The sequence below is a fragment of the Thamnophis sirtalis genome, unplaced genomic scaffold, assembly GCF_051295495.1.
Source record: "Thamnophis sirtalis isolate CommonGarterSnake01/CBP01778 unplaced genomic scaffold, rThaSir2_p1.2 scaffold_8, whole genome shotgun sequence".
Lineage (NCBI taxonomy): Eukaryota > Metazoa > Chordata > Lepidosauria > Squamata > Natricidae > Thamnophis > Thamnophis sirtalis.
The window spans coordinates 26,493,180-26,505,934 of NW_028261388.1; the positions used below are offsets into that span (position 1 = coordinate 26,493,180).

General features: G+C 37.6%; 1 protein-coding gene across 6 annotated transcripts in view; it reads right to left on the bottom strand.

Annotated features, from left to right (window-relative positions):
* The window catches only part of LOC106549009 (galactosylgalactosylxylosylprotein 3-beta-glucuronosyltransferase 1), a 57,894-nt gene that overhangs the window by 15,837 nt on the left and 29,302 nt on the right, over positions 1-12,755 (bottom strand). For 5 of the 6 annotated variants that reach the window (XM_087721312.1, XM_087721310.1, XM_087721315.1 and 2 more), the window contains exon 2: positions 9,783-10,016. The exons of the other annotated variant lie outside the window; for it this stretch is intronic. The gene's annotated coding sequence lies outside the window, so the exon portion shown is untranslated. The remainder of the gene's footprint in view (positions 1-9,782; positions 10,017-12,755) is intronic. 6 annotated transcript variants of the gene reach the window in all.

The window sequence follows — 12,755 nt, forward strand, 5'->3', positions numbered from 1 at the left end:
GTCATGCGCTGGCTATGCCCACTCCCAGTTTAGTGAAGAGGGAAAAAGTCCTGCTACGTCACATCGCGCCGCCATGACGACATGCGTTTGACACCCTGTACTAGTGGCAGGAATGGAAAGAATGCTATTAAAATTGTGTTGTGTTGACCTCCTGTATTTTTTGGGAACTGTTCCAGGATGTGCAGTAGCCCAGTCACAGCAATAAGGTATAAATTGCCATAGCAGTGAAATTGGCAAGATTTCAGTTTGTTTACTCTTTTTCTTTGACAGTAGGTACAAAGTGCCAAGTTGCTGCTTGCTTTTGTTTCCATTTCCTAGCAAATATCTTGACATACAACCTTTGGGTTCTGAGTAAGTAATTGACTTGCCTCTCCCCACTGAAAGCTGTACAGTGTTAAAATCTGCAGAGGCACACCGTTCAGAGATTTCCCTTGTGCCACAAGTCCCTCTATTTAATATGTGGAAGAAAGAATGCAACTCCTTTGGCAGCAAAGACAGTCCCCAATCTCAATACAGCCAAGAAATCTGTAAAGACTTTTTGACAGATTTTTAATGGTTAGATTTAAATTTGTTTTTTTTTGTTTGCTAAGTTTAATTCCCACCTCCCCAAATCAATTTTTATTATGGTCACAGAAGAAAGTTCAATTGCATTTGTAACCTTTTACATTATGCTTTTAATTTCAATCTTTTTCATCTGATTTAAATACTTGCCATAATAGGAAGGTTGCTATAACACAAATAGTGGGGTTTTTTAAGTGGGATGGAAAAATAGTGAATATAATGATATATAATCATAGGAGATGAATAGTCAATAATCAACGTAATTGTGGAATTGAAATGGACCCAGGGACGGAAGAGATTGCAGGGATTCTAAATGCGGAAAGACAGAATAGAAACTTTTCAACAACTTTTCTTCTTCTTTGAATATTCTCTTTCCTCCCTTTTTTTTCTTAAAAATCCTCCCAAAAGAAATAGTTGTTTCATGGCTAAGAACCTTTAATAACATTCACCAGCACATGATGGATCCTTTCAATATGTTGTATACAAGCATCTTGAGCCAATTTCTGATTAAAACATGTCCTTACTTAATTTCAGCCATCGATCCTCCATTACATTTTACGCAGACTTTCTATGGCAGAATCAATATTTAAAGGCTTGAATTTCAACCTTAGAACAGAAACCTCATTTTAACCCCAAGCCTCCTGCAAAAAAAATGTATTCAGGTAATATGTATCCATGGGAATAGTGTGTTTACTAATAACAGACATATAAGAAAGGATTAAAGTTAAGGGAAAAATATTGAAAAACAAGATCTTTCAAAAATTTGGTTGATGTGAGCATCCAAGTTTAAAGTCCAGAGAAATACAAACTAAATTAAAACTGTGTACTGTATGTTTAAAATGCACAAGATGAAACTTGCAGTGTGTGAAATGCTGCCCCATATGGTTTTATGGGGGTCAGCTTATCAAGTTCATCATAAACAGCTAAGCTTTGGCGTGAACATCCAGAGAGGGAGGCAAGTGATAACATAACATGCCATAATAAAGATGTGATTTGATGATTTGTTGATCCAAAATTACATATTTGTGTGTGGTAAAAAAATATGTGATCATTTCCCTCAATGTTATTTTAGCAGGAACTTCAAAATAGCGCCTACCGCACTACAGTTCACTGAAAGCTCATCTTTTAAAATGTTTAATGTTTCTTAAAGGGTAATTCGGACTTAAGGATGCAAGAGGGGATGAGAGAATGAATGCCTTTAATAAAAACTTCATGACTATTTGTTATGCTAATAAAAAATGAGAAATTTGCTAGATGTTTAGTTTAAAAAAAGTATCGTGTTTCCCCGAAGTACTGTGTTTGACCCCTGAAATAAGCACTTGGCCTTATTTTCGGGGTGGTCTTATTATTTTTGATGTGCAGGAGCAGCGAGCGTGGTCACCTCATGGCTGCTGCTGTGTTGCAATATATTTTGGGGGATGGCTTATTTTTGGAGGAGGGCTTATTTTAGCGCATACGTTCAAAAGCCCGAATGAGCTTATTATCCGGAGAAAGAGGGATATGGTTATTTATTTCATTTCATTCACTGTTTAGTTTTACCAACATATTTAAATACCTTTGCCATAGTACACTATTTATCATCAATGAGCATGATACATATTTTTTTTCAGAAGGGTAAGTAATATTTGTTCTAAGTTTTGTACAGATAGTCCTCAACTTACAACAGTTACTTTAGCAATTGTTCTAAGTTACAATGGCACTGAAAAAAGTAACATGACCGTTTTTTCACACTTATGACCATTGCTGCATTCCTATGGTCATGTGATCAAAATTCAGATGCTTGGCAACTGACTCATATTTATGACAAATGTAGTGTCCTGGGATCATGTGATCACCTTTTGTGGCCTTCTGACAAGCAAAGTCAATGGGGGAAGCCAAATTCGTTTAACAACCCTGTTACCAAATTTACAACTGAAGTGATTCACTTAACAAATGTGGCAAGAAATGGGGAAAAATTCACTTAACAAATGTCTCAGCAATAGAAATTTTGGGTTCAATTGTGGTAGCAAGTTGAGGACTGTCCATGTACAATTCATTGTGACCTGTGGGACAATTCACCAAGGCCAACTTGCTATGGCCAAGTTACTGCAGGACAACTCACTGTGGCCACAGCGAGTTGGCAGTGGTGAGATGTCCGGTTTATTAATAGACACATAAAAGAAAATCTGAAATATTATTTTTGCATAGTCAAGCACAGTGGTTCCCAACCTTTTTTTGGCCATGTCCAACCTAAGCATCTCTAAAATCCTGATGCCCTCCCTCCTGTGACATATAATCCTTACTTTACTCAAAAAGTGAACTCTACTCACAAGGAGGAAGTCTAAAAGGCCATTAACTTGGTTTAAACAAGCTTCAAATTGCCCCCATTAAAAATCAAATTGCCCCCTTGTGGGGCGTGGGCCCCATGTTGGGAATGATTTGTCAAGCAGGAAATGGCTTGAAATGTTAGAACAATGTAAGATTGCAAAATGTAAATTCTATGGTCATGAGACAGGTTATTTTTTTTATGGACACTGGTATCCCAGCACCCTCTTCCCTATTACAGTTGCCATATCTTGATCGAGCTGGGGCTAATATACAATCCTTCTTTTATTCTTACTTTTTTTTTTCATACTAATACAAAAATTAGTATACCAATATACCTGATTTGATTTTGTGCGATTAAGTCAATTTTTACTTCTAAGAGCCACAATCACAACCACATCGATTTTACTCCATGACAATCTATCCCTAACTTAGTCTTTTGGGTCTTGCAGCTGTGCACTCATCACTGCAAGTGAGTCTATCCATCTTACTGATGGTTGTCCTTTTCTTTCCTCACACCTTTTCCAGCATTAGAGCCTTTTGCAGAGAGCTGGTTCTTTGCATAATGTGCCCAAAGTAGGATAATTTGAGCCTGGTCATTTGTGTCTTAGGTAAGAACTCTGGTTTGACTTATTCAATGATTTGTTTTCATGCCTACCCACAGTATTCTCAGGAGTCTTCTCCAAAAGGAGTCTTCTTCAAATACATCAATATTCTACCTACCCTGTTTCTTTAAAATTAAACTTTGACTTTCATAGAGTATCACAGGAAATACCATAGCTTTCATGATTCTGATCTTTGTAGGTACAGAAACATCACAACAACTGAATATCTTTTCCAAGGTATTTCTTGACTGCTTGTCCCCTTACTGTTGATCTTTGATCCTAAAAGCCATTCACCATCTATCATTTCAGTTTCTTCACTGTCAGTTCTAAGTCTGGTTGTTCTACTTTGTTGTCATTAATTAGGTCTTCTAATCATATCTGTAAATTAATCCTAAATTCATCCAGAGCCTAGTAAATGTGCACTGAAATTTGCTGCATATTGGCCTGGTAGCATTTTCTGTTCTATAGCTTCTTTGCTCAGTTCTGAAAAATAGTGAAGAAATCCATGCAGATTTCATGAATTGCTGCTGGCACGGGAAGATACAAATGGATGGCTAGAAGTCCTTAGTCCATTATTGATGATGTTGACCTCTGTTTAAACAAGAGATGCATAATTCATGCCAACTCTGGTATCTGTGGCATTCTAGAGTCATTCATCCTACTCCCTGAAATTGGTAGGACCCTGTAGTTGCTTGCCCTTCCCTCAAATTTTTCTCAGAAACACCGGAATCGTCTATGATGGTAACAAACATTGATTTGAAAGGTTCAGCAATATCTGTTTCTACCTTAGAAGAATGTCTTCCTGTTTCAAACACTCATATAATTAAAAAAGTGATTGTTTTGTACATTAAATACTTACTACTAATAATAAATATTTGGTGTGGTGATTAAGGCACCAGATGTTCATGGGAAATCATGGGTTCTAATGCTGCCTTAGGCATGAAAACTAGCTGGGTGATCTTGGGTCAGTCAAATTCTCTCAGCCTAACTCACCTCAAAGTTGTTGTTGTGGGAAGATAGAAGGAGGAAGGAGTATTATGTATGCTTTCCACCTCAAAAGTTGTTTATCAAAATAATAAAAGCAATTGATGTACAGCTGAATTTAAGATCCCAAAAGTGGAATAGTGGCAGGCTAGAGTTGCTGCCTTACTGAAACCCAGCAAAGTCTCAGATGAGCTGAAAAAATTACTGACCGGTATCACTCCTATGCATCTCCACAAGACATTGGAATGTATGATTCTCAATCGTATTTCAAAAATTTATTGTTGAAATGATTATAAGGGAGCAAACAGGGAGGTCATGTTGTGGTCAAATCCTAAACCTTACACAATATATTGAGGATGGTTTTGAAAGAAAACCAATTACTGGAGTGGCTTTCATCAACTTAACTGCAGCATATGACACTGTAAACCATAGGGTAAATTAAATAATATCAGCAGAGATCAGAAGCTAACAAGAGTCATTGGCAACTTCCTCCAGAACTGGAGATTCGATGTGCTACTGAATGGTAAGCACGAGTAGAGGGAGGATGCAGAAAAACGAGCTGCCAAAAGGAAGTGTATTATCTCAGACATTATACAATATCTATACAAACAATCAACCAGTCCCTGACAACACAAATCTATTCAAACACGTGGACAAGATAGCAGTGGATGACAAGGATCAACTTTTGATGAGGTAGCTGGAAAACCTCAGAATTAGGGCAATACACAATCAGCCATTTAAAACCCAACCCAAACAAGGCCCATGTGTATGCTTTACACCTCCAAAATCAAGATGCAAGGGAAGAGTTGGATATTATGTGGCAAGGGAACTAACTACAGCACTGTCCAACACCGAGTAGCTGGAACACTCAACAGGAGGCTTTTTTAAAAACAGCATTGCCTGAATACTAAGGCTATCTTGAGGAACAATATCATCAGGACATTAATAAACTATACATGGGAAGTTCAGCCATCTATGTTGTGCATATCAGTTTTGATCTTGAGCATTTCTGCAGTAGAGTATGCTGCCCCAATGTGGGACACATCTTTACATGCAAAGAAAGTTGACATTGCCATAAATGAAGCAGTTACGTTTAGTAATAGGATGCCTCAAATCTACACCTTGAGAAAATATACTCCCTCACTGGCATTACCCCACATAAGATCAGGAGAGAGGTAGCAGCAGATACCGAGAGAACTTAGCATGATAATGAACCCAGATAATCCTCTGAATGGGCCTATGTCCCAAGCCAACTCAGATATAGGAAAAGCTTTATTAAAAGATAGAGGAAGGAGACCATTGAGCAAGAAATAACATTAAAGGTGGTTATGGCTAAAGGATCTGGCTTCCCTTATACTATTTGGAGGATCCTGAATAGATTGAGGGTTGGAATGCTTAAATGTAAGAGCAATGTATTCAAGTGGAGGCTTTTATTGGATAACAACATGCTGTGTGAATGTGGAGAGACATAGAGCCCAGCCCAAGTGCCATTTTCGTATTAGTATACCATTTAAATCAATTGCTTATCTCTGAAAGTTGCTGTTAGGGTCCTTTTAATACACGAATTGTGTTTTGTAAAGCTACTGAAGGCGCCATTGAAGGAGAATGCTTTTTACTGACAATGCAGCTTCATAAGATTACTAAAGTCATTTTACTTATACTTGGGGGGAAAAAATTCATTCAGATATGTAAACCTCTTTTTATACTGAGTGAAACCATATCTTGATTTAATCTTCCTCTGATGATTGGTTATTTTTCAAATTCTCAGGAACTGATGTTAAAAAGAGAACTCTAAGAGTATTTCTTGGAGACATACATAAGCTCATTGGGAACACATATGGTCTGTATGTCATTTAACTGTTGTCTACATATGTAGTACATTTTGCATCAGGTGACACTTCCAAATCCTTCAAAGAGAATCTAGTGTTATACGCTTTACAATCTAACCTGAGTGTGACTGAGTATGACCATATCATATCAGTTTAACCTGCTAAAATGCATTACTCACAACTGTCATCATTTGTACTTTCACAAATATTTCTAAGTCCAGAAATATCCTGAAGCTTTGAACTTGGTTCTTTAGAAGTGAAATAATATTGTGTTTTCCCGAAAATAAGACAGGGACTTATTTTCTTTTGACCCCCAAAATAAGCACTTGGCCTTATTTTCAGGGAGGTCTTATTATTTTTGAGGAGCAGGAGGCGGTTAGCATGGTCACCTCATGGCTGCTGCTGTGTTGCAATATTTTCGGGGAGGACTTATTTTAGTGCATATGCTAAATAATTGGGCTTATTACTCAGGGAGGTCTTATTTTCAGGAAAATGGTATTATCGAGAATCAAACATATACTAAAGGCAATGGCCATCATAATTATCTCTGTATTACTTGGATTGAACTTTAGTGTGGCTCACCTCAAAACAACATCCAGATATTGTTCAGAAGTTCCAAAGTGATTTTCTAATTAGTAGATCAAAGGAAAGACTATATGTGATTTTCATTCTAATGACACTTTAGCACAGACTATTAGGAGATTCTACTTCCAATAGTTTGTTTAAGAAATTAGAGAGGAGCTTGTGGCACTACACAAGCTGAAGGAAGCAAAATGGAACAAAAGAAGCATACTTTGCCCTGACAGGGGGAAAACAGAGCATTTTAAAATGTTTTATGATGAAATGGTTGATTCAAAAGATCCTTTGATCAATGGTAACAAAGACTGCCATGAAGTTCAGAAAAATTATCATGGAGATTCTATTTGATTAGTGATGCATTTTTTTCATGAATTTAGCATGCCCATTATAAAATTGCTCAGTTAGTGACCATCATCACATAAATCAAATTCCCTAGTAACATTATGGTATCATTTATATCAGGTATTTTTACCACAGAATAGCAAGTTAAAATAAGTATTTATGTAATTTCCTAGCAATTTCAAGGTGGCATCTTGAAATTTTGGGTGGAATAAGCTTGGTTTGCAGGTCCAGCTGAAAATGACAACAGGTAATTTGTAGTAATACACCTTTTAACGAGGATGGTAGCATGATACAAAATTATGTTAATTAATTAATTAATCCAATTTCTATAAGTTGAAGGTTTAGTTTTGCAGTTTAATTGACAAGCCCAGTTCAACATTTCTGAATATTACAGAAATTGTATTCATGCTGGTGCTGAGATCATAATACATAAATTAAATTCAAGTATCTGAATATATCCAAACATTCTGAATTCTTGATTAGACTGGGGATTCCCACATGAACATAGCAATTAATATTTAAGTATTCGTTCTCAGAAAGGCAATAGACCAGAACATACAAATTGACATAAAAATCCACAAAACATTTTTTTTCTGACAATAACCTGCAATGGGAAGCAATATATATGACACTATCATCAGTTATGCAAGGAGAAGATGTTCCACTGTTAACAAGGTGAATCAAATCCAGTACATGAGATTTATTAGAATAGGATGAACATAATTGTGAAAACCTCCAGTGAGTGCCATGGCAAACTAGACATCCCTGCCAAAGTGGGATAATGTTTATGGTGGAGAACAGCAGCTGGATTCCAAAACCTGGCCAGTAAAATCTCTCCAAAGGAGAGGTTGTGATGTAACTCATGTGCACTTTGCATAGTTGCTTCTCATGAGTTGGGTTGCTGGATGTTGAGGGATATCATCTGAGCTCACAGTCTCATACTGCTCTTGGTCATTAAGCATATATTGACTCCTACTCCTTTTGAGTAGGAGTTTTGTCGCAGCTCAAATTTTATCCTATTGTAATATAATGTTTAGCAGGGATAGTAGATCTTGAAGCAGCTTTCTGCCTGCTTAAAACCATACCTGTGACTATTAATTTAGCATACCTGTTTCTGACTGTGGGCAAATCAGATATAAGACAATTCTGCATGTCAACACATCTGATCTGGACGAGCAGTACTGTGAAAGAGTTCTGCTTTACAGCATGGGAAAAATTGTGACAATTTGCACGGAGTTAGAACAGTGCCAGTGCTTAGTCTTTATTTATCATTCTAATTCTACTTAGTTATTTCAACTTCCACAGAACTGGAAGGTAGCCTAGAATAAACATTAAAAATAATCAAGCACAGTACATTTCAAAAGCATCAGTAATACAGCTGTTAAAGTCTAGTTGTTATGAACTAAACTCAATATCGTCCAAACTTCTCTCTCTCTCTCTCTCTCTCTCTCTCTCTCTCTCTCTCTCTCTCTCTCTCTCTCTCTCTCTCTCTCTCTCTCTCTCTCACACACACACACACACACACACACACACACACACACACACAATTTCAAAACCTGTTTAAAGTAAATAAGCTTTGCAAGGCATCTAAACACAGTCCATATTAGGTTGGGGAATCATGGTTGCGATGAATCACCCACAATAATCCAGAATTTTCTCTATATCATGTCTTGAGCCATGATATGAAAAGGATTGTGATAGCCATTTGGGAGTCTTTCACTTTGAATCTGTGTCTGTAGAAGATAAAATTGTCTTTTATCATAACAGAGCACAACACAAAACAGAAATTATTTTATTTCTAATACAAAACAATACCTTACACTTTTAGTTCCTTATGTCTGATAAGTCTTCTGTACCATCTTATATATCTTTTCTGATCATCCTATTTCACTCATATTTAGCACTCATATTTGAATCTGTGTCTATATAAAACTTTTATGTTTTGTGCATGAAATAACATGTGATGGAACTTTCTGCATAACCTTTCACGTTCTTCTCTATAAAGCAAGTTGTTTCTGCATAGGTACTAAATTACAAAGATTTTTCAGATATAGCAGCCCAGGAGCACCTCCAACTGTGACATCTATGCATGGTATCTGTATGCTGTCTTGACAGTACATATAAGGTGACAATTTCAAGCTTCATCTCCTGGTGTATTATATTGTGGGCTTTTGGAAAAGAGCCTACATTAAATTTTCAGGATAACAAAAACCAGTTTCAGTTTAGTGGAACAGTAACATGGATAACATCCTTTTTCACATCAGAGTGGACTTGAATAGCAAATTTACCCAAGAATAATTTTAGCACCTACAGACCAAATCTACATGTCTACATGCTCTGAAGATTACTGCTGCTTGAAGTGTGCAAAGTTTGTATCCTATTGCACTGAATCTTTTGTTCCCGATCATGACAGTTATACAGTAATGCCTTACCAATTTCTCATTGAATGTAAAAAACAGTCCTACTAGAAAGACTTCTCCACAGAATATTTGAATTATTATACTTAAAATACAAATGCAACGAAAGAGAACAAGACAAAACAAAAAACTCTGTAATGCCATATTTTTTCACAACTTACCTAAGTCTCCTTTAAGTCAAATTTTATGGAAAGCAACAGTTTAATTGGCAACATCATAGAAGTGTTTTCTTATTGTCTTCTGGACATCTTTTTGACTTCCTAGTATGGTCTGCTCTTCTTGAAGCTCTCCATTAAAATTCTAATCAGGCCCAATCCTGCTTAGCTTCATGTAGAGGATTCCATCAGCTTGAAACAGTTCAAATTACTCTTACAGCAATATGGCACTTGAAATAGCTGGAGGAGGATATATTAGGAGAAATTCAAACATGTATTTATTTCATGTCGACTTTTTTTTTTTAAAAAAAATTGGATTGGATTTGGATTGGATTTATTACATTTATATGCCGCCCTTTTCCCCGAAGGGGACTCAGGGCGGCTCACAATTCAATCAGGGAAGGGGGTACAGACAGGGGGATAAAAAAGGCGAGATATAACAATACAAAATTTAAAAACACACAACAACCATACCATTCGAGAAGGGGGGCCAAAACTCTTTAGCCCCAGGCCTGTCGGAACAGCCAGGTTTTAAGGGCTTTGCGGAAGGCCTGGAGGGTGGTGAGGGTTTGAATCTCCATGGGGAGCTCGTTCCAGAGGGTTGGAGCAGCCACAGAGAAGGCTCTCCTCCGGGTAGTCACCAGTCGGCATTGGCTGGCGGATGGAATTCGGAGGAGGCCTAATCTGTGGGATCTGATCGGTCTATTGGAGGTAATTGGCAGCAGGCGGTCTCTCAAGTACCCAGGTCCAATACCATGAAGGGCTTTATAAGTGACGACTAGCGCCTTGAAGCGTATCCGAAGACCAATAGGCAGCCAGTGCAGCTCGCGGAGGATAGGTGTTACGTGGGTGAACCGAGGTGCACCCACGATCGCTCGCGCGGCTGTATTCTGGACAAGCTGAAGTCTCCGAATGCTCTTCAAGGGCTGCCCCATGTAACAAAATAACAAACTGATTAAGAAAGTGTCTCCTCTAATCTTTTGAGGAAAAAGTGTAATCATATTATTTGAAATCAGTTGAAATAGATTGGTATAAATACTAACACTATGTTGAAATCTGCCCACTGGTTTCTACCAACCTTTCTTCCCCGTGGGGGAAATTTTTTAAATATTTTATTGTCTGGGTGTTTCCATTTTATTTACCTATGTTTGTGAGGGATAAATAAGCTATGCTGGGACATAGAGCAAGATATTAATTGATGTTGCTTTCCATTGCATGCCTCTAGGTCCACATTAAGTGTCCTTCTTTCAGTAATGCCCCATGATAGGATATTCCTCGTGATGGCCTTCTCTTGGCTCAATGTAAGGGTGGAAAGCTAGAGTAGCAACAAAGTGTGCTGCTACATGAGACTTGATGCACATTCTAGCTTAGCTCATAATTAAGGTAAATTTTTGAATCTTGCACATTACCAACGATAATCTAACTAAAATACTATTTTATAAATGGCAAATTAAATTATTACCCAACAGATAAATAAGAATGCATATTATCACAACATTAAAAAATATTGATTTTATCCAATCAGGGATAGTTTTTAGCTGATTAGATTCAGTGCAGGGATTTCTTTAGCTCTCCTTCACTGACATTCCAACATGTAGAATTATTAGTAATTCTGGCTGAAGAAAATTGCATACATGAGTTTTAAAACTACATAAATGAAGGAAAATCTTGGGCACGCTTTTGGTTTTATTTCAAGGAGTGGAGACAGTTTGAGAACTAGAGGCAGCAAGTGTTTATGTTACTGATTGGTCACAGAAAAATGTGATGCCTGGGGAATTAAAACAGTCAGAATGTTCTGAGTTTTTTCACCATTATAACAGTGATTTGTTAGACTGCTTCATATTGCCAGTTCCCATTGTTCCACATCAGATTACATAAACTGTAAAGATATAGAACATACCAATATTTTATGCAGAAATTGCGATAGTGCAGCATTGATTGAACATTTGAACAACGGATTTAATCAGTTTTGGATAACTTACTATTTCTGAAGTATAAGTTCCCATTAATAAAATCAAAATCCATTTAAGTTTCAAAGTCCCTTTGAAAGAACAGTTTAGATTATGTCTCACATTAATGGCAAGCTTTCTGGGAAATATTTCACTTCAATAGTTTTTATGTTTTGTATTCTGAGTTTGTGTTTGCATGTATTTCTAAGTTAGAAAGATGAATGCAATAATGTAAAGTAGTCTTTGATTCAAGCTTGTACAGAGTAGCATTGACATGCTTGGGTTGGGTTGAAACTGGCTAAGACTGGTACACTTTTCTACTTCTTCATTCAACTGCATCAGGCATGACTTCCTATTATCTTCGCTAACGGTTCAGAACCTTCTGCACATGTGCAGAGCATCTGTGATGATGGCTGTGTGGGTGGGCAGTGGCCTTCTGCCACTGCCACTACCGGTTCAGCCGAACCAGGGTGAACCAGCAGAATACCACCTCTGAATCGCATGACTTTAGGTGAAAACTTTGTGATAGTGTAAGTCATGATAAATGGTGATCAATGGAAGACTGGAAGATTGTGATTTGGAATGCAAGAGTTAATGATAGGGAGTATAAATAAAATAAATGAAAGGAAAGTATATGTATTGTGTGTCTGTAAAAATAAGAAAAGGAGAAAGAACATCATAGATTGGAAGGTGATCTGACCTTGTGGAATTAATGGATACATGTAAAACAGTGGTGGGTTGCAGGCGGTATGCCCCAGTATGGGCATACCGGAGCCTGCCTGGAGCACTGGATACTGTTCCGGTAAAGTACTCCGGAGGGCCCACCTGTCCGCCCGAGCTCCTTATCAGTCTTTTAAGTCTTTGGCGCTTCCGCGCATGCACATGGCACATACAGTGCTTGTGTGATGTTCCGCTGAGCCGCTGGAGCTTTGTGCAGGCTCTTGGAGGCACTAAGATGCATGCACATGCTGTGCACATGTTCTACATGTGGCCATGTGGACATCACCAGGCCATTCCAACCGTACCAGTT